Consider the following 23,797-nt stretch of genomic DNA (forward strand, 5'->3'; position numbering starts at 1 on the left):
CTGTTGTCGAACAGGCCACCATTAATAAGATATGTCATCCTGATGTCCAACGTATAGCAATTGTTCGGTGTTACACAATGATACGTCAGGAAACCCAGCTGCGCTTGATTTTTCATGTTACGAGCTGTCACTGGACGCCGGCGCTGGAAGTCCATGGCCTGCATATGAAGTTATTTAGCGAATTGTGTGCCAGTGTACTGCGCTTCCTGATTTCCGTAAGTATACATACTGTTATATTTCATTTCAAAGCTCGTCACTTCTCGCACAGTCGCTTCGAACAGTCGTGGTGGTGGTGATGGTGGTGAGTTATAGCAACCGTCGGGTTTAGCCTGGCGATCAAGGCCAGCAATTACTCCACTCGAGCGTCTATTATAAAATCACTGAGCTGTTTAACCACATGTCCATCTGAGCAGTCTCTCTTAAGAATCCGATAAGAAGACGCGAAGTATCTTTGCGGTCTATGACTGGTCCTTCGGGGAAGACAAGTTGTAGGCACGTATGCGGAAGGTCCTTTTGCTGCAGATTCTTGAAGAAGGCGTCCCTTTCATCTCGGAATTTTGGGCACGACCACAGACAGTGTTCAATGTCTCCTGTCTCGTCTCATGTCGTACAGCTCGAAGAATTGATGCACCCCTTCTTAAATAACCATGCTGTACTAGCAGACCCTGTCCGTATTCGATAAATAAGTGAGGCTTCCTCTCGGCGAAATCTCTTGGTTACGCATGGCATACGTGGTGGAACCCAAAGTGACCCAAACTGATTTTGAATGTCAGATTTCTTAACTTGACTACTCTTTGGGCCCTTGACTTTGGGAGGTTGATGGAGCGCTGCGTATGCAAGAACATCAGCTTTTTCGCTCCCAGCAATGCCAATGTGGGAAGAAATCCACTGAAACTTTACTCTGAATTTGTTACCGAGTTCTTTCACGAGGGCTAGTGATTTGCGTGGGAACTTGATGGACGGTATAGGCCACGGTAGAGTTGTTGCTCGCCGTATACGAGCAGGCAGACAATGCTGATATGATGCGAATGTCACGAAACATTTAAAACCAGAGTTTAGCGAACTAAGTGACCTCCTGTCATCATTCGTGCAACATCTGCTTTAACGAAAGTAGTGATCGCTTCAAGCGTCATGATCGATCATACTACACATTAGTAAGGCTCTTGGCGGTGAAAGGTGGCTTCCGCGCTGTAGTTCACGCCTGTTGACTACCGGTGGATTGAAGGTTCCGTTCATTTTAATGCAAATGCGAAAATGGGATGGCGTGAGCGAAGTAAACGAATGTAGTCAGGCGAGGGGGAAGAACAGTTGTACCTGTATCAGCGAAAACGGGCATGCACCTACGGCCAACTTGCTGCCATTAAAGCCAGCAGTGTCGGCCTGCATATCTTTGCTCAAAAATGATCAAGCTGACTTCGTACATTCTATCCGTGCGCGTTAGTTTGTAATGAGCCATGAATATGCTTCGAACTTCCAATTCTGCGTAATCGGTGCTCACGCGACTTGCGCATTTTTCTAGCCTGCATAACGCGAATACCCTTGCGAAAATCATGCGCGATATTCAATTGGATATAAACCGACAGACTGCCGAAAATACGCGAAAATTCAATAGACACACACGGAATTCACATGACGCATTTTTGCTAGTGTAAATGAAGAAAAGAATCAGCAGAAGGCGCAACGCTACTTACCGTGTGGCAGTACCATTTTTTATGCTTTGCAATGAACAGTAATGAGATCGCCAACGGCGATCGCAGGACACCACTCTGAGTGTCCACGCATGTTAGCACTCGCACCATACCGGCGGTGCTCGAGCAATTCGCCTTGCTCAAGCTTTTGCATGACTCCTCCCTACCGTATATCGACTCGTGCTCGACCCCGTAGGCGCGTTTCTCCAGCGCGCTATGTATACCACGTGAGATGTCGCACCATTTTCTCTACACGGCGCCGAACGTACGCTGTTCACGCTTCGCGCTGACTTGACCGCCGCGCAAAGCCATCTTTCGTGAGCGGCGCTTCCGTCGCGACGGTGCATATGGGTTCATCGAGCGCGCTTTGTACGCGAATTTCTGCAGTTTGCCCTCGTGCCCACGCTGTCAGAAACAGGAGGTCCCAGACAAGGAATTATATTGCCCGTCCCTCCCGAACGGCCCTGGGCAACAGCTTCGCCAAAGGTCGTCATCATCAGCCTATTTATCTCCACTGCAGGACGACGGTGTCTCGCAGCGATCTCCAGTTAACCCTGGCTTGCGCCAGCTGACACCATCTTACGCCTGCCAATTTCCCAATTTTGTCACACCACCTAGTTTTCTGTCGACCTACAGGCTGCGCTTCCTTTCTCTTGGCACCCGTTGTGTAATACACCACCAATTATCAGCCTCTACGAATTACACGGGCTGCTCAACTCCGTTTATTTCTTTTTATGCCAACTAGAATACCAGCTATCCCCCATTTGCTCTCTAATCGACAGCGCTGTCTTCCCGTCTTTTAATGTTACGCCGAATATCTTTCGTTGCAGGCTTCTTTGCTAACCTTCAAGTTTCTGTCCCATACGTTAGTACCGGCCGGCATAGAACGCAATGATTGTACAGTTTTCTTTTCAAGTATAGCGGTAGTAAGCTGCCGGTCATGACTTGGAAATGCCTGCCGTATGCGCTCTAACACATTTTTATTCTGTAAATTTCCTTCTCGGGATTCGGGTTTCCTGCAAGTAATTGGCCTAGATAAGCGTAATATTTCACCGATTCTAGCGGCCGACTGCCAATCACAAATTCCCTTTCTCTTGCCAGGCTGTTGAACATTAGCTTTTTCTTTTGCTTATGAACCTTTAGGCCTACTCTTACACTTTGCCGGCTAAGGTCCTCAATAATTTGTTGCAAAAGTCATCTCCAGCGTTAATGTATCTGCAAACGGCAGGTTGCCGCTATATTCGCTGTTGATTCTCGCTCGCAATAATTCCAAGTCCATATCGCTACTGCTAAACATGTAGTGATCATTGTCTGATCCCCTTTCTTGATCGGTATTTTTATGCTTGTGAAGAATTAATGTAGCTGTGGAATCCTTATAAATATTTGCTAAGATATTCACGTATGCTTCCTGCAGTAATGCGCTACCTCCTACACACCATATCAAACGTTAGTGCGGAGAAGGCGCAGCAGATTTATTGCGTATGTTTGCTGTGTGATATCTCTTTAAAACAGTTAGAGCACTGCCCACCTCTCCGCAATTATCTGCCAGAAGCTGATGTATGTTGCGTACATTAGACCCGGAAGACGCTGCTACATGCACCACCAGCGGTCTTGTTTATACGAGAGATTATAACCTAACTTCTTGCCTAGCCTCTTTTCCAAGCTTGTGCATCATAAAGAGCAGTGGGAATAAAACGAGCAACTCTGGCGCGCAAGCCTTTTGAACGTAAACTGCCTCACCGCGGCGCTGGGCAGCCTTTCTACTTGCCTATTGTGGCGGTACAATGCGACGCAGGAATGACTAGTTTACCGCCACAATTTAAGGTTTTAATTTTAAGGAAACACATGCCGTATAATCTCGTGTGCTTCGCAAAATTTTATATATATATATATATATATATATATATATATATATATATATATATATATATATATTTCCGCAGTCGTATATCAGATACCTCTCACATGCGGAAAGTACATTGGACAAACCGGCCGTTGTATTAACGACCGATTAGCGGAACATAATCGGGATTTACAAAATGGCACTGGTTCTCATCTGCCGCATCATTGTAAAGCCTGCGGAGAAGAAAGGAAGATTAAGTGTGTGGCAAGGCTGAAAGAAGCAAAGGTTTTAAACAGAAGTAAGCACCGGACAGCCCGTGAACTGTTGGAGGCCTTCTATATTGAAAGAAACTGTAGCGATTGTGTTAGCGCCCTATCTATCTTCATTTACAAGAATGAAACTGCTTTTTTTTAGATACACGGGCGTGAGATACGTGTGTGCCTCACCTATCTTTATCCACTTTTTTGTAAAAACCCTCGCGCGCATGTGGTTCTTGCTACCCATCTTGATTTGTCCTTATATTCATTCGCATACGCGGTGAATAAACAGTTGGAAGTTGCGCCTGTCCCGTCTCGCTTGCTGTGTGGTGTTTTTCGGCGCTACAACCCCCTTCGTTACAAGGTGCGAAACCTGTCTGCAAGTTTGCCTCACGACGCGTTGCGCTCAGGCGCCTGTCCGGGCCTCGGCACAGGTCGCAGAAATGCGGCAAGCTTACTTATTGCGCCTGCCTCTAGTGCGAAAGCCCGATTCGGGGGCTTACGCCGCAGCAGACGGCGAATAAAGGGGCTGTCATCAAAATAAAGTGATGCCTGTAAGCCAGTGAGCTGCTGGAATGGCAGTATGCGCAAACCTACATGCACAAGCAGTGCCACAAGCACAGGGCACACATTATAAAGGGGAAATCATTACACAAGCACGGTCTGTCTGCCACCACTCTCAACGTCAGCTCATGGGTATACATGGTTGGGCTCATGGACAGTGGGCTAAGGAAAGCCGGCGATCGCACCCGCCACGGCCAATTACTCGAAAAGTGGACTGAGCAGCTGGAATGCAAACCACTACCGCGCAACATGAACACCACAAGCTATGCCGGACGACACGACGCTCGGGCAAGAGCCATCTCCAGGACCCTGGCGGAAGACGACACCGTCCTGTACACAGACGCCTCTCTACCGAAACGCTCCACGATGGCAACAGTCGTGGTCACTGGGCTAGAAAAGCTGGTCACCTGCGCATCAATCAACACTCCGTCCTCGGAGCAAGCGGAAGAAGCGGCGATAGCCCTCGCACTCTTGCAACCTAACGTCACCGAGATCGTCACGGACTCGCAAGCTGCATACAAGAACTACAGATCTGGCTGGGTGTCCCTTGCGGCACTAAAAATCCTCGGAAAAGCTACGCCTCCTAAACAAACAATCGAACTAGTTTGGGTCCCGGCCCACTCCTCAGTAGAGGGCAACGAATATGCTCATCAACAGGCCCGAGCGCTCAACTCCCGGGCCACCGAGGAGGAGGCAAGGGGATGGCAACCCATCACCAGTTACATAGATATAGTCAAGTATTACAGGGATGGTAGGAAGACATTCCCGCACCCCCACCGCTCCTTGATCAGAGCCGAAGAAACAATATACAGGCAAATCCAGGCAGGATTATTTCCCCACCCCTACCTCCAAAACAAAATATGCCCAGAAAGATACAACACATGTCCTCACTGCAATGCACTATAACGCACCCTTCGGCACGTCATAGGAGAGTGCAATTTTTCCAAAGACCAACCCCCACCTATACCCATAACTAACCCCCCTACTATCCCCACCCTTAACGAGCGATGGGAGATCATGCTATCCAGCCCCGCCCTGCAAGACCAGCTCCGACTGATGCACAGGGGCCAGGCGGCTCTGGAAGCATATGGAGCCCGTGAAGAGGGAGCCACCGCATCAGATGCTTAACGTGCTCCATTTCATTATGGGCCAGTAAAGTTGTTTCTCTCTCTCTCTCATCTTCCACGAATCAAACATTGTGGAAACACCGGCAAAAAAGACATAAATAAATAAAACATTTCCAATTTCACCAAATAAGTAATTCAGAGTCGGCACTAGCTCTCCAGTGACGAAAGCGGTGGCCTTTACATTGTATGCGAGCGTTACTTTATAAAAGCCGTAAACTGCGACGTCACTTTCCTACGGGGGAAAAACACCTACAATTGGCCCGCGATACGAGACGCGCGATCGCGTGTTAACCTCCAGTATGGATCTGGAGAGCCTTCAGATTGTGCAGCACTCGCGCGAGACGTCGTAAAAAAGGGGCGCCCTAAGAGAGCGCGCCAGCCAGGAAGAAACGAAAGCCACTGGCGCTGCTACGCGACGACGGTTTTGCTGCCTCGTCCGCTGTTGTACGCGATAAGATATAGCTCAGGGAATGAAAGCGTCGCCTATTACGGAAACAGCGCAGATCACAAAGAGACGCTGCACCCAGCGAGAAGATAAGGGCGCTCGCGCGACAGCTGTTTGCGCGCCGGAACGCGGGCGCTGGTGGCTGATGTCGCGCACACTCCTCGCACGAGAAGGACTCGGTCTGTTGGCAGTAGTCCACGCCGCCGCGTCCCCCCCGTCTCCCAAACAGCCCAAATGCCGAGCCCTGCTCACACGACGAAACCGATGAACCGACACAATCACTCATTTAGACGCATCTGCGGAAAGGCACGCTAAGTCAGATGGGAGGCCGCTTTTTGCTCACTGTCATCCACGTCCTTGCGGGGGTATCGCCATAGAGAAAGAAATTTCAACAAGAGCGGACACTCCCATAGAGCCCAGCGGCCGAATTGACTGTAGCACACCAAGCGGATGATATTAACTCCTTCCAGTTTCGGTTTTGGGCGCGCGCGTTTTGAACACCAGTTGGTACACGCCGCGCCGGCTCCGCTGTTCGGCGCGGCATTTTTTTTTTTTTTTCGCTTCTGCTGAAACCCGCGTGGAATCCTTTTATTTAGTAAAAATGATTGCGAACGACCTTTACAAGACTCCGACGAATCCGTCAGGTGCAATTTCATGAAGAAAACGCAAGAAGTCTTCTGAAATGATGAAAAGTTTATTTTGCTCTATATAAATACTCGTTCCGGGCTTCTACGTTCATCCAAAGTTGGGGCACCAGGTGAGCAGCAGTCGTTGCCGTACGAAGCTCCACCGGATGCCATCAGCTGAAAGAAAGTAAATTACAAGCATGTATCGTTTTGGTATATTGACCTAACAGGAGTATTGCGTGTAGAGGCGAAACGTGCGTAAGTGGTGAATGAGCGGCATTACAGATAAATTCACTTTTACGTACATTTCGCAGCAAAGACTCCTCCCAAACAATGCCATAAAATCTGCACAATACATCCGATTTTCAAGCGCCCCTCCCTTCCCGGGCATTATTTCCTGCACTTTAAGTGCACAAATACGCGGGTGACTGCGCGTTTCCAAAACTTGGCCTCAGTCGACGCAATGGTACGCCAAGTACACAGAGGTGGCTACAACACAGGCTCAGCCACACCATGTTACACGCTCGCAGAATGCCTTCTAGTCGCACTCAAGACAGATTCGTGTGTTCAAAGCCTGTTTCCAGACGCTCAGAATACATAAATGTCATGTTCTTGAGCTCCTCCGTGTTATCTTTTACGCGTCCTGCCGGCGCATGCAACACTCCCGTGTTATCACTCTCGGCAATCGCTCGTCGCGTTTTCGACAAGCGTGAGTACCAAAATAAGGTATATGTTGTTGCAGGGCTATAAAATGCGTCACAAACTTGTCCCACTAAATTTCAGTACACGCAAAACTAACTCACTATGGCCGGCTTGCTTTTTTGCTAACAGCTTCACAACCCCAGGCGCGGCGAGCATGCCTCAAGATATCCCAAAAAGTTATCAAATAAATTACAATACTTTTTCGGGTCAGAGAATGCGTCACGAACTTCTACCAATAAGATTCAGTACACGCGAAACTAACTGCGGCACACAGCTGAGCTGCTTTTCGCTAACTGCGCCACTACGCCGAGCGCGGCCACTGTGCTTGAAAAGTACCCCAAAAAGTAGTGAAGTTAGTTACCATAAAGTCTGGCGTCAGAGAAAGCGCCAAAACTTGTCCCGGTAAGATTCAGTACACGCGAAACTGCGTCACACGGCCAAGGTGCTTTGCGTCAGAAAGCCAGGTTCGGCGAGCGTGCCTAAAAACTACCGAAATAAGTTATAATTATGCTTGGGCTCATAGAAAGCGTCGCAAACATCTCCCAGTACGAGTAATTACCTCATTAACTAGGCTTGGACTGCGGACCTGTTTTTCGGTAACTGCGTCACTATATAGGTTCAGTTTTGTGCAGTAAGCCTAATGTGCTTGAAGTGCGTCGCAGACTGTCAAACAAAATTTCTCACCTTGATGTAGTCCGGTAGTGCAGCGGTGCCGTGTCGAAATGCAGACGGAACACGAGAGATCGCCGGTCGCCCCAAAAACGGGCTACATCCAAAAGAGACGGGTAGCCGAGCACGCGAGCTTCACATGCGCAGCCGGCCTCGCTCACTCCTGCGGCTTGTCTGGCGCATGACGTATGCACGCGCGTCTGGCGTGGCGCTAGCTTGTTGCTAGGTAACGCAACAAAAGTAAGTTGCAAAGTATAAGTTCATTTACACGCAAAACTTTTTCACTTTTAGAGGGAAAGAATAAAAAAATAAAACGTTTTCTGGAAGTTTATTTCACGTTCTTTTTTTTTTTTCTGATACTCGCTTCAACTAACGGATGGAGTTGAAACTAGGCGTGACGTGTTTCCTGTTGCCAGTTTTTGAAGAGTGTCCCCTCTTGTTGAATTTCTTTCTCTGTGGTATCGCGGGCATTCGTGGGTTGGTATCGCGACTCCGTCGCCGCATACTGCTTTTGGCAGACGCATCTCGGAAGACGCAATTCACCACGCTGCAAGTTCGTGAACTTGCTGCATTAAATTATCGCTTTAGGAAACCGCTTTGTCACAGTCGCAGTCATCGCGGGCTCCTTGCTACAGGGTTCCGCTAAGCTGGCCGCACGGTCGCAGCGATCGGCACTTGCCGACGGTGCTGCGTCCCATGACAAGAGAATCCGGAGCAAGAGCTGTGGAAATGTGGGCTCTTTGCTTCAATGCAGTTTTATCCGTCGATTATTTTACTTATAACCTTTTTCTTTTTTCTTACTGCTTTTGTTTCAAGCTGAAGCAACGATGTCATAAACACCCATTGATGAACTCTTGTGCAGCGCTTTCATTGGTGAACGGTGGCCGATGCCACGACACTATAACCGTGCGCTTGTTGAATTATTTTGAAGCTATTAGACGTGTTAGTGCCGGTACGTAATAATCCTTTTATTTTCTTTTCCTGTAGATTATAATGAAGCGGTCGGAACCAGCACATATCGACACCGTCTCTTCAGATAAAACTACGTATGTCTACACTATGACACGTGCAACTGCAACGGGCTTTTTTATATAACCCCTACCCCATACCCCAGATATACCCTAGATATGCGAAACAGCTTGTTTCGCTCTGCCTGTGAGATAAGAGCCAACGGTCGCAATCAAGACCGCTTTCATCACCATTCAATGTAAAGTTCTGGGTTCGGTGTTCTTAAAGCGGCGAAAGAAAAGTAAAAGAAGCTATCACGTTTATATTACGAAGGGTTTGAAGAAGTTTCAATAAACGAAGGCTTAACTTGCGGTAACTGAAAACTTTTTTTTCGAAAGGTTGTGATAAGGGCCCGCGCGGGAAGTGGGACGTGACGCCACACGCGCCCTTTGGAATCTCGAAACTATCGCGCTTCGCGACGGAGACTTGAGACTCGAGTTTTCAGGCGCGCTGAGCACGCTTAACGTCCTCCATCCAATTTACACATTATTAGTGGCACGAGCATCGAGTGACAGTCTTGTTTCTTGCGCAACACTTCCGTCTCACCTCCTGAGACGACAGGCGACGATATTCAAAATAAATCAGAATAAAAAAGAAAAGATAGTACGGTACAAAATTAATGGGTTTCGTTATAGATATGCTATCAGAGCATAAGCTTAGTTACAAGTTGAGTTACTGTGGCTTCAACTGCAGATTACGTAAACTGGACCCCACGCTACGGCTACAACTGCCATCTAGCCTTTCCCGCGGCGAAGCAACCTTGTTGTGTCGCTTGTGGTTGGGAGTGGCGTTCACGAACGCATACTCCTACCGTATGGAAATGGCCGAGAGCCCGATGTGCGACTCCTGTGGGTGCGAGGAGACCATCGAGCACCTATTGTGTACCTGCCCTCGCTACGATGTCCAACGCCTCTCTCTGCGGGCAACTTTACGCAGACTAGACTCGAGACCGTTCACCGAGTCAAAGATACTCGGACCGTGGCCACAACCGTCACTGGCTCGAAAAGCGATTCGTGCACTAGTGCGGTACTTGAAGTGCACGGGCTTAAGAGACCGCTTATAGTGTCATTGTGTACGCTGTCCCTCCCAGACGTAGTCAGTACTTACTCTCTCCCTTTCTTCCTCTTTCTATTCCCCTTTCCCCCACCCCCAGAGTAGGGTAGCAAACCGGATGCTGTTCTGGTTGACCTCCCTGCCTTTCCTACCCTTGCTTTCTCTCTCTGAGTTACTGAAGTGTCTGGAATAACTAGAATTAATTAGAAATCACTGATTACTGCACGCCAAAACACAGAATCGTAAACTTTAAGAGACCCGCCACGTGAGCCTTAATTCGGCGAAATTCCTGGAAACCCGGAAGAAGCGGTAGTAATGACGTCACTAATGACGTCACACACAAGAAAGTGGCATGATATTTAACCAGCTAATTAATAGAAAACAGTTGCCTGCAGGGCATAGCCTGAACTAAAGCCCCTCCATCCACGCGCCACCGCCGCTTTCGTAAGTAGCGACAACGGCCTTTGTTGTGCGCCGCCTTTTCTCCTCACACCAAATCCGGTTCCGGCGTTTGCGCTTCCTGGTGTTGCGCTGCGTGAATTTCGCTTTGACTGCTGTAGGTGAGACGCCAGCGCGTGCTTAGCAGAGCTGTGGCAGTCACCATAAGAAGAATGCAAAGGGGACAAGCTGTTGTATGCCGCTGAAGTAGTAGTTCACGGTCGCTGTTTTTCAAATGCACGAAAAACGGCAGTGGTCCCCAAGCTCCCGGGCACTACGTTCCACTGTACGTTGTCTCTCGTGGCACAACCCGTCGCAGGTTGACGCGAAGCAGCGAACACGACCAGATCGCTGATTACAATAGGCGGTGGTTCTTGGATGGAATCGCATTCACTGTTTAAACCGCAGCTGGTGCAATTAAAGCCTCTGCATCGACGCGAAAGTAAACAACGCTAAAAAACATAGCGTCACTTCCACTCGGAACAGGAAGCTGCAGCTACGTAACTTCCGCTTGACGCCGGAAGCTAAGGGGGTGAGTGGGAGAGGAGCGTTGAGGAGGAGGGTAGGTTGGCGGTACTTAACCTGGTCGGCGGAAACGTGTACTGAGGGGCTTTAGCTTGAACATCTACCTAGCAGAGCGTATGTGACGTCACTTCCCCCTTTCTCGCTTCTGCTCTCCCGTCGCTCACTCGCTCGCAAGCTGCGCGCGCTTGTTACAGGCTCTGACGTCAGCACCGGAGAGGGCGAGTAAGGTTAAAGCCCCTTGTAAGGTGCGCTTCGTGCGCCGCTCGCTGGGGGCTACGTCCCGCCAGGTGGCGCGCGCTGCGCTATCTTCTCGCTGCACGCCCGCACATCGTGCCAGTGGAAACGCCGAGGTGCGAGTGCCACTAAGAGACACCTAATTAAGTCAAACATTAGGGTCGCCTACTATTTCTTTTTAACCGACAATACTTTTAAACACTGGTAAATACGATGCACTTTGAGATCTCGGAAAGTTTAGGGCACGCATCTACAAACAATGATCACTTTTAAGAGCACAGATACCAAATTTCAAATGTCAGATGTTTGTGTTCAATTCCGTTCAACAGCGAAACTCTGGACTAAGGGATCTCTAACCTACCGGCGCGTCTGACAATTAATAAAGCTTTAATTCATTAATTCCGCTGAAACGCTTATCACTGAACGAATGTTAACGAATAAAGTTGCCGAGAACATACCTTGATAACGAATTTAATAATAAAATATTTTGCGAGCGGCTGACTTAAAACCGCAGCACCTCGCGACGTTGACATCAACTTGACACATACTGTGGCTCCTACGCCGCGGCGTTAGAAAGCTCGTGTCCTAGGCTATCTGCGACGCACTACGAGGTCTGCTGACGTCACTTATCAGCTGGCGCGCACACGGAGCACCGCGGGAGAAGACGCTGCTTTTTCTCCGGGCTGCTGGCTCTTCCGTGTGGCTCGTTAGAAATAACGATTATCGGTTTCACGTCAGGAAACAAACAGTCATGACGCGGCATAGGTGCACAGTACTATTGTGTTCCTCACAGCAGAGGGATGCAGCAATCATGATGGCGTTTCATTCGTATTACCACGTGCGGGCTCGTTAGCCTTGGTGGCGCCTTGTGCCACTTTTCTACTGCAAAACGGTTTGCTATGTCCTATGAGACGGCGTAAATCAGCCTTGCTTGAAGACAGCTAGTAGGACAAGTAAGCACGATTCAGACGGCAGCAATCTGGTTCAGCCCATGGTGTACGTAATGTTATGACTGCAGTAGACAACATGCTGTTGGTCACGCGCAAGAGTACAATGCGAGAGTCACGCTAGGAAGACAGTCGCAGGACAGTTCTCACGCGATGCTGGCGCTGCTAATTTTCCCGTAAAGAGCTCCTCTCGTCAGAGAAGAAGCACCACAAAGGGAAGAAAGAGATGCCACTCCGGGGGAGGCCGAGACGACTCGAAGGGCTCGTGGACGTTTCCCGGAAGAAAGCCGCCACGAACTGGTGCCTGCCCTGTCCTGGGAAGCAGCGAAGACCAGTTGGGAGTAACAGATCTTTCTCCCATTCCCACGGCCAGACCCTTTCCTCACTCCGCCTTTGCGCCCGCTAGAACTTGGTGGGGCCGCCGTCCAATATTTCGTCTGCAACAGTGTTATTTGTGCTTCTTGATTGGCTGTCATCCTGGTGGATTGTGACCCGCGTGTGATTTGCTACCGCCAGGAGGGTCGGAACGGTTGAGGGAGGGTTGTTATAATGATGGTGCGGAGAGAAAAAAGGTGCTCTGGGGCCATGGAAACGAGGCTCATCCAGACGCTCGTTGCTAAACGCTTGACCTTTGTATGTTTTTTTCCTATTCAACGATGTAAATAAGTTTTGCTCAAGTGTCAGTAAACCTGTTGGTTATTGTTTTCCCTACTTCCGAGCTCCTGATTTCTTCATCCCGAAGCCTCCGCCACGCTACCATATGGAGCCAGGTTCGAGACATAACATAGCGCCGCAACAGTAGCTACCAGACGGCGACTGGCAAATCAACTGGCGTGCGTCGTCGCGTCAGTGGTACAGTCCATGTGCTAAACTGTGCGGCCACACGATTATTAGCCGCTGTGTGGAGATTTCTTGCTCTCGTCTTGAAGCAAACTTAGAATTTGTCGCAGTTATTGATTCGAAAATTCGTCGTGTTGAAGCATTTGCGGCTTCTTTCCGTGATTTGGCACCACAATGACTTATGCAAGCCTGATGGGCCGAAGGGGGGGGGGGGGGGGACGTGCGACGCGCTTAACGCAAGTTAGTTGAGCAAACCTGTAAGCACGGCGGCAATGGAGGTGGGCAAACTGTACGATAAGTCAAGTGACATCTGAGTAAAACTTACCGAGACGATGGCTCGTTTAGAGTGGAGTGCATTCTAGAGCCGAACGAAATCGCCGAGATCTGATCTCACGTTAATTACGGTCGCCGAGAGCGGGAGTGATTGGAACGGTGCTGAATGGTACTGACGCATGGCTGCATGCAGAGAACACGTATGCAATAAACGGCTGGACGTCACGGTGCATTGTCCCATAGCATCTGCTCATGGAGGAACAAACGCAGTAAAGAAAATTAATAACGGTTAACAAATCAACGACGAACTGGAAACACGCTTGCGATTATTTATTTGCGCTTCAGAACAATCCATGCGGTGTTCCTAAAATGGGGGGTAGAAGAAATGACTGCAGGCGGGAGCACCAATAGGGCCAACTAGCTGGCACAGATTATTTCAGTCCAACGTGGCCCCACGCGAGTGAAGTGTACTGCCACGACAGCTTGGAATAATTTGCCATTCCCAATACACACTTCAGTGAAGACGAAATGGCACTAAAACATAACACATGCGCATATTCCCACGATGATAAAAGAAGGAATTAAAACAAAAGCTTTAGAATTTTACCACACCTTCATGCTATCTCCCGAACGACTTGGCGGAGCCAGTGGACGCTACTACGTAAGAGGCCATGAAAATGTGTGCAACGCTACGCATCATGCAAAAAGCCCCACGCGACGACAGATGGGACTGGGGCAGGAATGAGTAGCAGCAAGTCAAGTATAAGCGTCCTGCTTTTATTCTCTCCCACTGTCTCTACACGAGCGAAATTAGCAGAGCGCGGCGCGGATACCGAACGCCCCCCGAAATCAACGAAGTGAAATCGCCACCCGCAGCAGCTGCTGTCAAGGACACAGCTCCATGGTGCACGTGCCGAGTCTGTGCAAAACCGGGCTGACGCGTGGTGATTTCCGTTGCTAAATTACAATGCTTAGTAGAGGCTTATAGTGCGATTGTTGTGCATAAACTATTTTGTTAATGTTTACAGTAAGATTTGACTGTTTACGGTGTCTGTGCGTATTTGGTGTTGAAACAGCGTCTCTGCATGGCTTTTACATGTAGATTAACACTACGATCATCGCAACAAAACACGTACAATTTCGGTACAAAGTCCTACAGTAAGCACTACGCGGCTGTATCGGTAGTCGTCTGACATTTACAGACGCCGATCCAGAGAGCAGAGTACTAGAACACTTAAAAGCTCCTAAAGATGTTTCCACGAGGCGGTGATACAAATGCGCCATGCACGAAGTCATGGCTACATATGCAATCCTTCATGGCGCTCGACACTTCCAAGAGTCGTATTGCAGTCTTGACCACTGCAGCAGTGCGTTTGAAGGAGATAACCACGTAGCAGGCGCAACGCGATGGCTTCTCGCGGTAACTTTCTTGCGGATACGATTTGAACTTCCGAAGTTACGCAAACAGTTAGGCAGCAAGCTGTTCCTGGACTAGATGCTCAGCATGAGCGCGCTACACTCCAGAAACGGCCAAGCGCTCAACTGTGGCGCGGTCATCTCCTTGAATATAGCCTGCGGGCAGCCGCTCCACCACTTTCGCCGTCTCCCAGGGGGAACGCGAGGCTAACACTTGATGTTACTATTCGATAGTTGAGCAGTTCGAGGTGGCGCAGTCGCGCAAATATAATGTATCGGCCGACACGCGACTGTATGCGAGGAAGCGGCGCGCAGTCCCGATTAGCGACTTCCTTTGAAGCGGTGCAAGGCGATTATGCTCGGTTAATGCCGTTTCTCAGACTCTGGGGGTTAGACGGTTTACATAATCACTCAATTCAAGTCGCGCTAACGGGCAGAGAATGACTGCAGGCGTAGCCGGGAAGCACGATAAGTCAGCGCCGACAAAGTGAAAACAATTTAAGTGCAGCTTCCACAGTACGGACACTCGCAAATACCGAAGCGAACTCGGGAACTCTGCCAGTAAGAGGGTAAGGACGAAATAAAACATCAGGCCCTTTTGAAGTTGGAAGGAGCCACAGCATATCCCCCTCCTCTCTACCTTTCGCCCCGTCATGCAGACCCCTCTAACTAGCAACCATCGCGCTTCGTAGTAAATACAGACACCAGGGGAGGCATCGTCCCTGTTCGACAGTATACTCGGCGACCTTCGGCGCCAGTGGCACGCGCATGGCTTCACGTGCGAAGGCTCGTTTAAGGGTGCACAGACGAGCGCTTGCACTCCCCGGCACGGCGCGCTCCTGGCAGGCCTGATGTTGGCAACACGACAGCCCGCAGTAACGCGTACGGCAGCAAGCTTGCAAAGGCCTTGTAGGTTCACACGCACGATATCGCCAGTACTTTTCCTTCAACAAGAGTGCGTCGAGCTGCACTTCACAATCTCGTTTTGCGACAGGCAGCGCTCGTATTACCGTAGTTTTCCAGTCTTTCTTTTTTTGTTCCTCTCTTTTCCAACCCGTGAACGAGCACTTCCTAGCAGCGCCGCCACTGATGCGAGCGCAGTGACGACAAAGCGAGCACCGCTCGGTCGGAAGGGCGAGCACGACGAAGGCCAGCCACCGATTGCTCGCACGTTTGCCCCTTTCCTCTCTTCCTCCGCGCAGACCAAACTTGACTGCGAGAGAAAAAGACCAAGAGCCCCGCGAAATCGCCAATATCACACTTTACAGGGAGCACGCATTCTCATGAATGATTCTGGTGGCGTGCGTTGTAACACGCGGCGGCGGAGCCTTGCGACAGAGCAGGATGATCCGGTGCTCGGCTGCAGATAAGACGGGAGCCTCCCGGGGGATACGCAATCTCTGTACGCGGCACTCCTTGCTGCTGCCTTCTTCCTGCCTGCTAGAAAAAGTTTTCACGCCTCGTCCGCGCAGTTTCCCGCTTCGGCGGACACCGCTGATGCCACGGAGGCACCCGCTCAGTCTTTTCTCGCAAACTGAGAAGTGCGCGCGTTACATGAAAAATAAGAAGCCTTGGAGCGGAAGTAAGCATACATATCCTTGTATTATAAGTCAACACAAATAAAAACGCACTGCTCACACCCGCGCATCTCACCAGATGCGTGGGTGTGTGCGCGCGCGCGTTTCCGACATGGTCGCACGTATACCGCAAAAATTGAGTGGTACATTGCTACATATAAGACAGCGAAATAACTTTACCACCTCTCTGCGTGACCGCGTTTTGACACTTCTACAGCGAGGCCATACGAGAGAGCAAATAGTGCACGTCAAGGACGTGCACGAGTGGATTCTCTCGCAATCAAGTTTGATCTGCGCGGAGAGGAAAGGGGCAAACGTGCACTAAGAGAGACCTCAAAATGCTTGACAGCATGTGCCCACCTGAGGAATGGACGCAAACCCACGGCAAACACTGTCACGCACCTAGCGATGAAGCGTGGAGATACGAGAAAGTGAGATACCGTTAGACAAGCGCGAGAACAATGACTCTATCGAACAACATGAATGGCGTAGAGCCATTCCAACACGCTGAACTGGCGCACACGTAGTAACAGACTTGTTGTGCCGTCCAGCCGTCTCTAATCGCCGATGGCCGCGCCACACGCCGATAAACTGTCTGCGTCTGTCTGTCTCTGGAATAAGCTTATCGGAAGAGGATTCGCGAGCCAGATAAAGCGGGTGGCCTTTCAATCGTTCCGTTAGGCGCGCGTGCAACTGCGCAATACAGGAGGTCTGTCTCATATATCGCACGGAATGCGGAACGTTGCCTCACATTTTTCATTCTTAGTATGAAACTCTACGCCTCGAAGGATGAAGTAGCGTGAAAGCCAAAGCGAAGTTAAAAAAAGCCAAGCGTTATCCACCGCATGCCAACAGGCAGCCATTTCGTAAACGTGGAAACCACCCGATACAAGCATATGGATCCCATGGAGGCTGTCAGGCTTGGAGGCTCAATCCCATCGCTCGTGATCCGTTGTCAAGATTGGAGTCCGGCATGAATTCGAAGGTAGCTGGCCCATGCTGTCGTCCAACTTATCCACGATGAGGACGTTGATGAAGGGAAGCACTGCTTCTCATCGAGAACGAGGAATATGGGTTTATTTACAGTATTTATATCAGTCTAACATGACTGTTTGAGAAAGTACATCAGTCTAACATGACTGCTTGAGAGAGAGTGACCTGAGCAGCCGCACAACAGCGGTTTTTAAACACTCGGTTCTCTCCCGATACAAGGTGATGCGAACGTTCGTTTAGTTATCGCAAACTATCCGCCTCTCCGCAGGACAGTTTACACACACACATGCACACACACACGTGTTTATGGTCCGAAACCGACACCACGCGAATTTCATAGAACTCGGAGCCGTTCCGGGTAGCGCGTTGTCCTGCGTCTTGGTCGGGGCGTGGGAAGGAGCGCAAAACGGCGTTCCCGCGGCAACTCGCGCACCCGTAGCAGATCAGGTCCGCGTTGGGGAGTTTGGTAACAATAGTTGGCCCGCCGAACTCATTCCGTCACAACGGCTCCTAGCTGAACCGACGGAGAGTGGAGGATGCGCGTGTTGATATCGACACAAAGTCGACTTCGCCACGCCGTGGCTAGAGGTTGGTGGCGATGCTCCCGAGATGTTGCTTCCACAGTCGCTACTGGTTGGCAAAACTTGCACTGCAGCTGGCCGTTCTTAACAGGGCCGCGTTAACGGTCGATAGCTTTCGCGTGGCGTAACGTATGGCGCGACGCTTCACTGGAGCGATCGGGTATCCTGTCAACGTAGTCTAGAAATACGCAGCATGTAAAGTATAACACTGATGACGTGTGTGATGTCGCTTGTATGACATCCGTTGCCGCCGCGGATTTGGTCATGCAACACTCACTGAAAGTGGTGGAGAACAGCCGAGATTCAGAAGGCAAGTTGCTTGTATTTTCATTACCGCAAGGCAGTTCGGTACTAACGCAAGTGCGGTGCAGCGCGCCTCATCGCACTTCTACGCTCCAGAGGCAATTAAAAAATATATACACAAATATAAAAAAGCTTTCAAGGCAACGAATAAACTACTACAATTTGAATGTTTCACATCTTCTAACGGAACGTACAGCCTGACGGTACGCCGTGTGATCGTACGGCATGTCAGGCGCTGTCACCAGCGCTAATTGCATGACGATCACCAACAGAGCAGAGGAAACTATAAATAATCTCCGCAGCTTGCTGACAGGACATGTGCGCAGCGTATAGTATGACGTCGGCAATGACGCGAGTAGCAGTGTGCACCGGGCCACAATACGACGCATTCTTTTGACGACTTCGTACAAGGCAGACCTCACTTGCTGCTGAAATTTTCTTTTACTCTTTTTCGTTCTTATGATAACGAGGTAACGTTACAAAGGACCCTTCAACAACGTCGTGCTGTTTCCTCCGCAAATGCGGATAGCGCGCGTGCAAGCACAGTTACGAACGACCATGTGTTAATACAAAACATTTCTAACCTTACAGCCCGAGGCGTTGGAACATACGCTGCGGCGTATGTGCCAACAGAAAAATACTTGTTAGATGAACGCGTTTAGCATTTTGAAAGCGCCGTTAACTTGGCGTCACAGCGGCCGCAGAACCGTTCACAGCTCCAAGACAGCAGCGCACATCCCAGAGAAAGCGAAGCAGTAAAATGAGCAGCCACACGCACTACAGCCTCGACGGTGGATTACGGCTGCCTGGCCGACTCCTGCTCAGGTTTAGCGACAGTATTCATGAGGGCATGCTTGGTTTACGGAAGGACTAGTGGACCTCAAGGAGTGCATTCGAGAAGAGTAAAAAAAGTAACCCGCACACGGGCGCCAGACGTATCCGCGTATGCATCCTCGTTAGCGACTTTACAGGAATACCATGAAAGAAAAAAAAAATTGCCATCCACCCGACTTGCAACACGAAGCTACAAAGGAAACCCATACAAGTTTATCAGAATTCTTCGCAGTTGAGCAAAACTTTGTCCTGGTCCGGACAATTTTTTTCCTTTCACGAAGCTTCCTCCACCTTGCGAGCTTCCGCAGAACTGATTTTCCACATGGGAATGGCGTATACGACTAAAAATTGAGAGCGCGCGCGCGCGTGTTTGTGTGCGTGCGCGCCTGAGAGAGAGAAATAGCCGCCCAAGAAACTGTTTCCAGGCTGACACCTGCCCAATGCGTCATTTGTATTTTTTTCAGAACGAGACCTTTGCCGCATCCGAAGCCGCCGACTTAGATTAAGAAACATACGTGAAAAGGCCAACAGAACGCTTGTTCTCGAAAACGCGCATAAAATATAGCAATAAAACGCTCACGCAGGTCGTTTAATGCGCACTTCATCGGCAACAATAAAACGCGAGTGGAGGATATTAAACACGCGCCTTTATAGGTGTATATACACACCACTCAAAAGTCAAAATCAACGCGCAGCCTTGACATTGTGGCTGGGATATAAAGTCAGACTCGGGATTATGGATGAAATCGCGTCCGCAGTTATATACTGAAGTGTCCAGGTGGCTGTATAAACGGTGGACAAGGACACGAAGAAAATGACCGCAAGTGTCGCAGGTAATTTTACTGAACGAGAAGGACAAGAGAAAGATAGGGAATTCTGAAAGACCGCTCTTTAATTCCCTAACGTACGCGCCGACAAAAAGTCGAGAAAGCTCAAGAAAAGTCGAGTATGCAAATGAGCATACTGAATGAGAAACAGAAGATGAAGAGAGAAAGGGGGGATTCGGAAAGACTCTCTCTTAATTCCCAGACGTAAGCGCTGACGAAAAGTCGAGAAGGTTAAAAAAAGGTGGAGTATGTAAATGAGCATGGCATGCCATATACTGCCTAGTACGCGCGAATCAAGGTATAGGCTGTAAAAAAAGAAAGAGTCTCGGCTGCCAAACCTATATTAAGCGGAGATCATATATAGTGACATATATATATAGGAGATCATATATAGCGCACAACGGCTTAGCAAGAATGTTCGCTTCGTGCGCTTAGCTGAGACGGGATTTGATCCCGCCCCTGTTCCATCATGCTAACCAAAATAATAACATTGCATTTTTGAATTAAAATTGATCATAAGTTCCCTATGCTGGAAGATAGTGTAAACCATACTTGAGGACTGCGGAGCAGGATAAAACGTAGTGCCACTAATGTTCCAAAATTTGTTAGTGAAAATATGACAGAGATGCTCATGTCAACAATGTATTCATTAATGTAGAACCAAATGAGCCGCGGAAATGTAAAATTTGCGATCAACTAGACTGCGCTGTTTTCCGGCGGCACACGCCCCCGTCAGCAGCAGATATAACGAATAAGTCTGAGCTGCCTATGAATCGGCGCGCCTCTGCGTTGCTCTTTGGTGGAAGACTCTCCTGCAAGACCCCAAAATGCCCGGCACCGGCGCCCTTCATACGTATTTGTTTCTACACGAAACACCTGTCAATAAAGGCACAGAATGAGAACAAAAAGAAACACTATATACACCGAGGCGTACCTTTAACGAAAGCTAGAGATGCCGGCCGGAAGATGTGAAAGGAACGCGAAAATAATAAATTAAGAAATTTCTCGTTATTCAAATAAACGAAAAAAGAAACAAGTACTGGCATGACAGTGTCGAAGAGTAACAGTCCTAGGGCCCTATACCGTAAAACTATTCCATTGTGTTTTTATTCCAATCTCCTGTCATCAAATTTGCGTAACCGCCGACGCAAGCATCGGGAGGGCATCCGCAGGACTCTCTGAACAGACCAATCAAACGCTCTCCTCGTTCACAGGAGGTCACTTTGTTTGCTTGAAAAACGAATAACATTGCCTACAGTGAGCGGCTTGTCTGATCTAATTGGCTGGCAAGAGGCGAGGAGCACGCTCAAGCGGAGAGGGATTCGACGGGGCCGAGCCACTGCACTGATAATCGATAACCGGATGAAGAGGGTGGTGCCGGCGTCTGCGATTGGTCCGCTTTCCCTTAGCTTGCGGTGGCTGGTCGAAAATCGCGGCGGCGTGCACCGGAAGGTTAAGAATGCCACTAAAACGGATCCTCAGCAAAGAGGAATTGGCAGAACGAGGTCGTAAACGTGCCGAAAGTGTTCGAAAACGTTACACGGCCACGCAGAATGTTTGATTATACACAAATAAACCCATGCTCTTTTACAATTTACAACCTTTTACAATTTTCTTTCTCGTCGAGCCATTTCAATTCGTGGCCGCACTAATCAGCCGCCTAGCTTGCTCTGCACGACGATAAAGGGCTCAAGACCAATGGAATCACGCTCGCCTGCCAAAACCAGCAGATTCGCAGCATAGGCAACGGTAGGCAGCTCTCTGTACGACGTCAGGGCCCAGAGCAGGATCTGTATATACTAGTAGGCGCGTGCGCAGCTGCGTTAATTAAAAAAAACATTCCCTAATTTTGTTTTCGCTCACTACGTCATGCTTATCATACGGTCAAGAACAACCTAGAATGAGTCTGTAAAAAAGACAAATCGGAAAATCGCTAAATCAGTGACAAAGGGGATCCCTCAGTTCGGTGGAACCGTCCCTTTAAGAGAAGACGACGGCTAAAAAAAACGAGGCCGCGACGTGAAAACCGCAAGCAGAGCGAGAGAGGTGGGGGCATACACAACGGCGGTCTACCGGCGCATCAGAGCGCGGTCCCCCTCCCCACTACGGAACGTGCACCCCGTTGTGCCCCCGCAGAGTGCGGCACAGGCACGTGCTCCTCCCGTATCGCAAATGGCACGTCGCACCGCGCTGAACGGCAGCATTGTTTTCCCGCTCGGAAAGCCTGCGCGCGCGCACACTGTCTCCGCGGCAAACAGTGTACGGGCCGCGCACGTCACGCAGCCTGCCACACGCGGCGCGGACTGTCGACAAACACACGCGAGCTGCAGAGACAGACGCCAGACACCGGAATGCCTCGCGCCGCGGGAGGCTCCCTCGCTCGCGGTCTGCACCGATCGCACACCTCTAAAGGCTGAGCTATGCACCTGGACCCGCAGCTGCCCCCATGAATGGCATCGCAGAGAGACTGGAAAAAGCATTGATCCTTGATGAGCATTGGTCCACCTTAATCCGCGGGGCAGGTCGAAGGGGTCGTTCCTTCAAAAACGGTAAGCGCGAACAAAAGTCAAACCCGCGGCTGAGTGCCGCCACGAAGGGACCCAGAACCCCGGGAGCTCACAGCAGGCCTCGTCCCCGAGAACCAATCACGCGGCGCTGGTCGACGTCATCGCAGCTTCACGTTGCTGCCGCATGTATTGCAGACGGTTAATAAAAGACAAATTTTCGCCCGAAAGGCGAAGCATCGACTGCGATAGCAGATTAATGGACAGCAATACGAAGTAAGGATAGTAGCTTCATCGGTGGTATAATCATGCAAACATAGGCATACTAAGTAAATTAACAAGCCTGGTGTCACGCGCGCACAAGCAAACATGAACACGTCACTCTATGACCGCGGAAACTTGCTGTCAAAACGCTGGGGTGAGGAAGAACGGCAGCAGCAGCGAGCGCATTGACCTTCGTGCTGCGTCTCACATCAACCCGAATTGAGCCGCGAAAACACAGCGCACGGAGGACTCTCTCCCCGTCACAGATGGCTTTCAAGATACAGCGGCCGGCGCGGGCGCGGCATCCAGAGTAGAACGCCCTAATCCCCCCCCCCCTCACTACTCTTCCCCCGGAGACTTAAGCGCGACCGAAGACGGCGCGCTTCCTGCCCGCTTTCCTCGCTTGCGTGCGCGAGACTGAACCCTGATCGCTGGTTCACGCTCGCACACGTCCACTCGCAGACAGAGCATACGACGCGTGGCTACGATTTCATCACTCCTGGACTTTATACGGAAACTCACGGCGACGGCAGAAATGAGCCTGGAGTGTAAATATATTTGCTATCGCAATAAAACGAAGTCGAAACGGCGACCACGCGCGGCACTGGGCCAATGAGCAGCGCGCTCGAGCGCAGTGTTGACCGAAGACGAGTGCGCGTCGTTCCGTACAGCCGCGGCCACGTCTGTGTAGAGCGCGCGAGCAGACGGCCTTGCTCTGCGGGGCGACACCGTGCGGCAGTTGCGGGATCTGACGCACTGTGCCCAGGAGCATGCGCGGCCTAATAGACATGCAGGTCGGCGCACGCTGCTTTAAACCAGAAATTATGTTGGTAAGCGCACGTGTTTTGCCGGTTGTGCGCATTACCCGAGGGCGCCATATTACTACGCGCGATGACAAGGGAATTGCGCACGTGAGTGATAGCGTGTGCGATTCTGTCAGGGCACTTGATATGAAAAACTATGTCTTCACCAATCCCAGATAATGTTATCGGCCAATGAAATGACAACATCGCATGCGTGCTGCCTATATTAGACATAGAAGTCAAACCTTTTCGCAGAATTTATTCGCAATGGCTCCCCGACTCACAGCGGATGAGCGACGCGCAATTGCTATTATGGGGCGCACAATGTCCCAAAGAGCGATAGAGTCGGGCGCGTGTTATCAGCTGAAACGCGTAATCTTTTGGCATGGCGATACCGAGAGCGCCCTGAGGAAGCGTACACATTCGGTTAAACGACTGCCCGTTTCAACGTTGCCA

At 50.0% G+C, this 23,797-nt stretch overlaps 1 protein-coding gene and 1 long non-coding RNA gene across 5 annotated transcripts in view; both read right to left on the bottom strand.

Annotated features, from left to right (window-relative positions):
* The window catches only part of Atx-1 (Ataxin 1), an 80,004-nt gene that overhangs the window by 9,917 nt on the left and 46,290 nt on the right, over positions 1-23,797 (bottom strand). The gene's annotated exons all lie outside the window — the stretch shown is intronic.
* LOC140215246 (uncharacterized) lies at positions 6,600-10,007 on the bottom strand. The gene is made up of 2 exons (XR_011892192.1): positions 7,937-10,007; positions 6,600-6,727 (listed from the first exon to the last, which is right to left on the bottom strand). It is a non-coding gene; the product is annotated as an uncharacterized lncRNA (long non-coding RNA).

The sequence above is a fragment of the Dermacentor andersoni genome, chromosome 1, assembly GCF_023375885.2.
Source record: "Dermacentor andersoni chromosome 1, qqDerAnde1_hic_scaffold, whole genome shotgun sequence".
NCBI lineage: Eukaryota > Metazoa > Arthropoda > Arachnida > Ixodida > Ixodidae > Dermacentor > Dermacentor andersoni.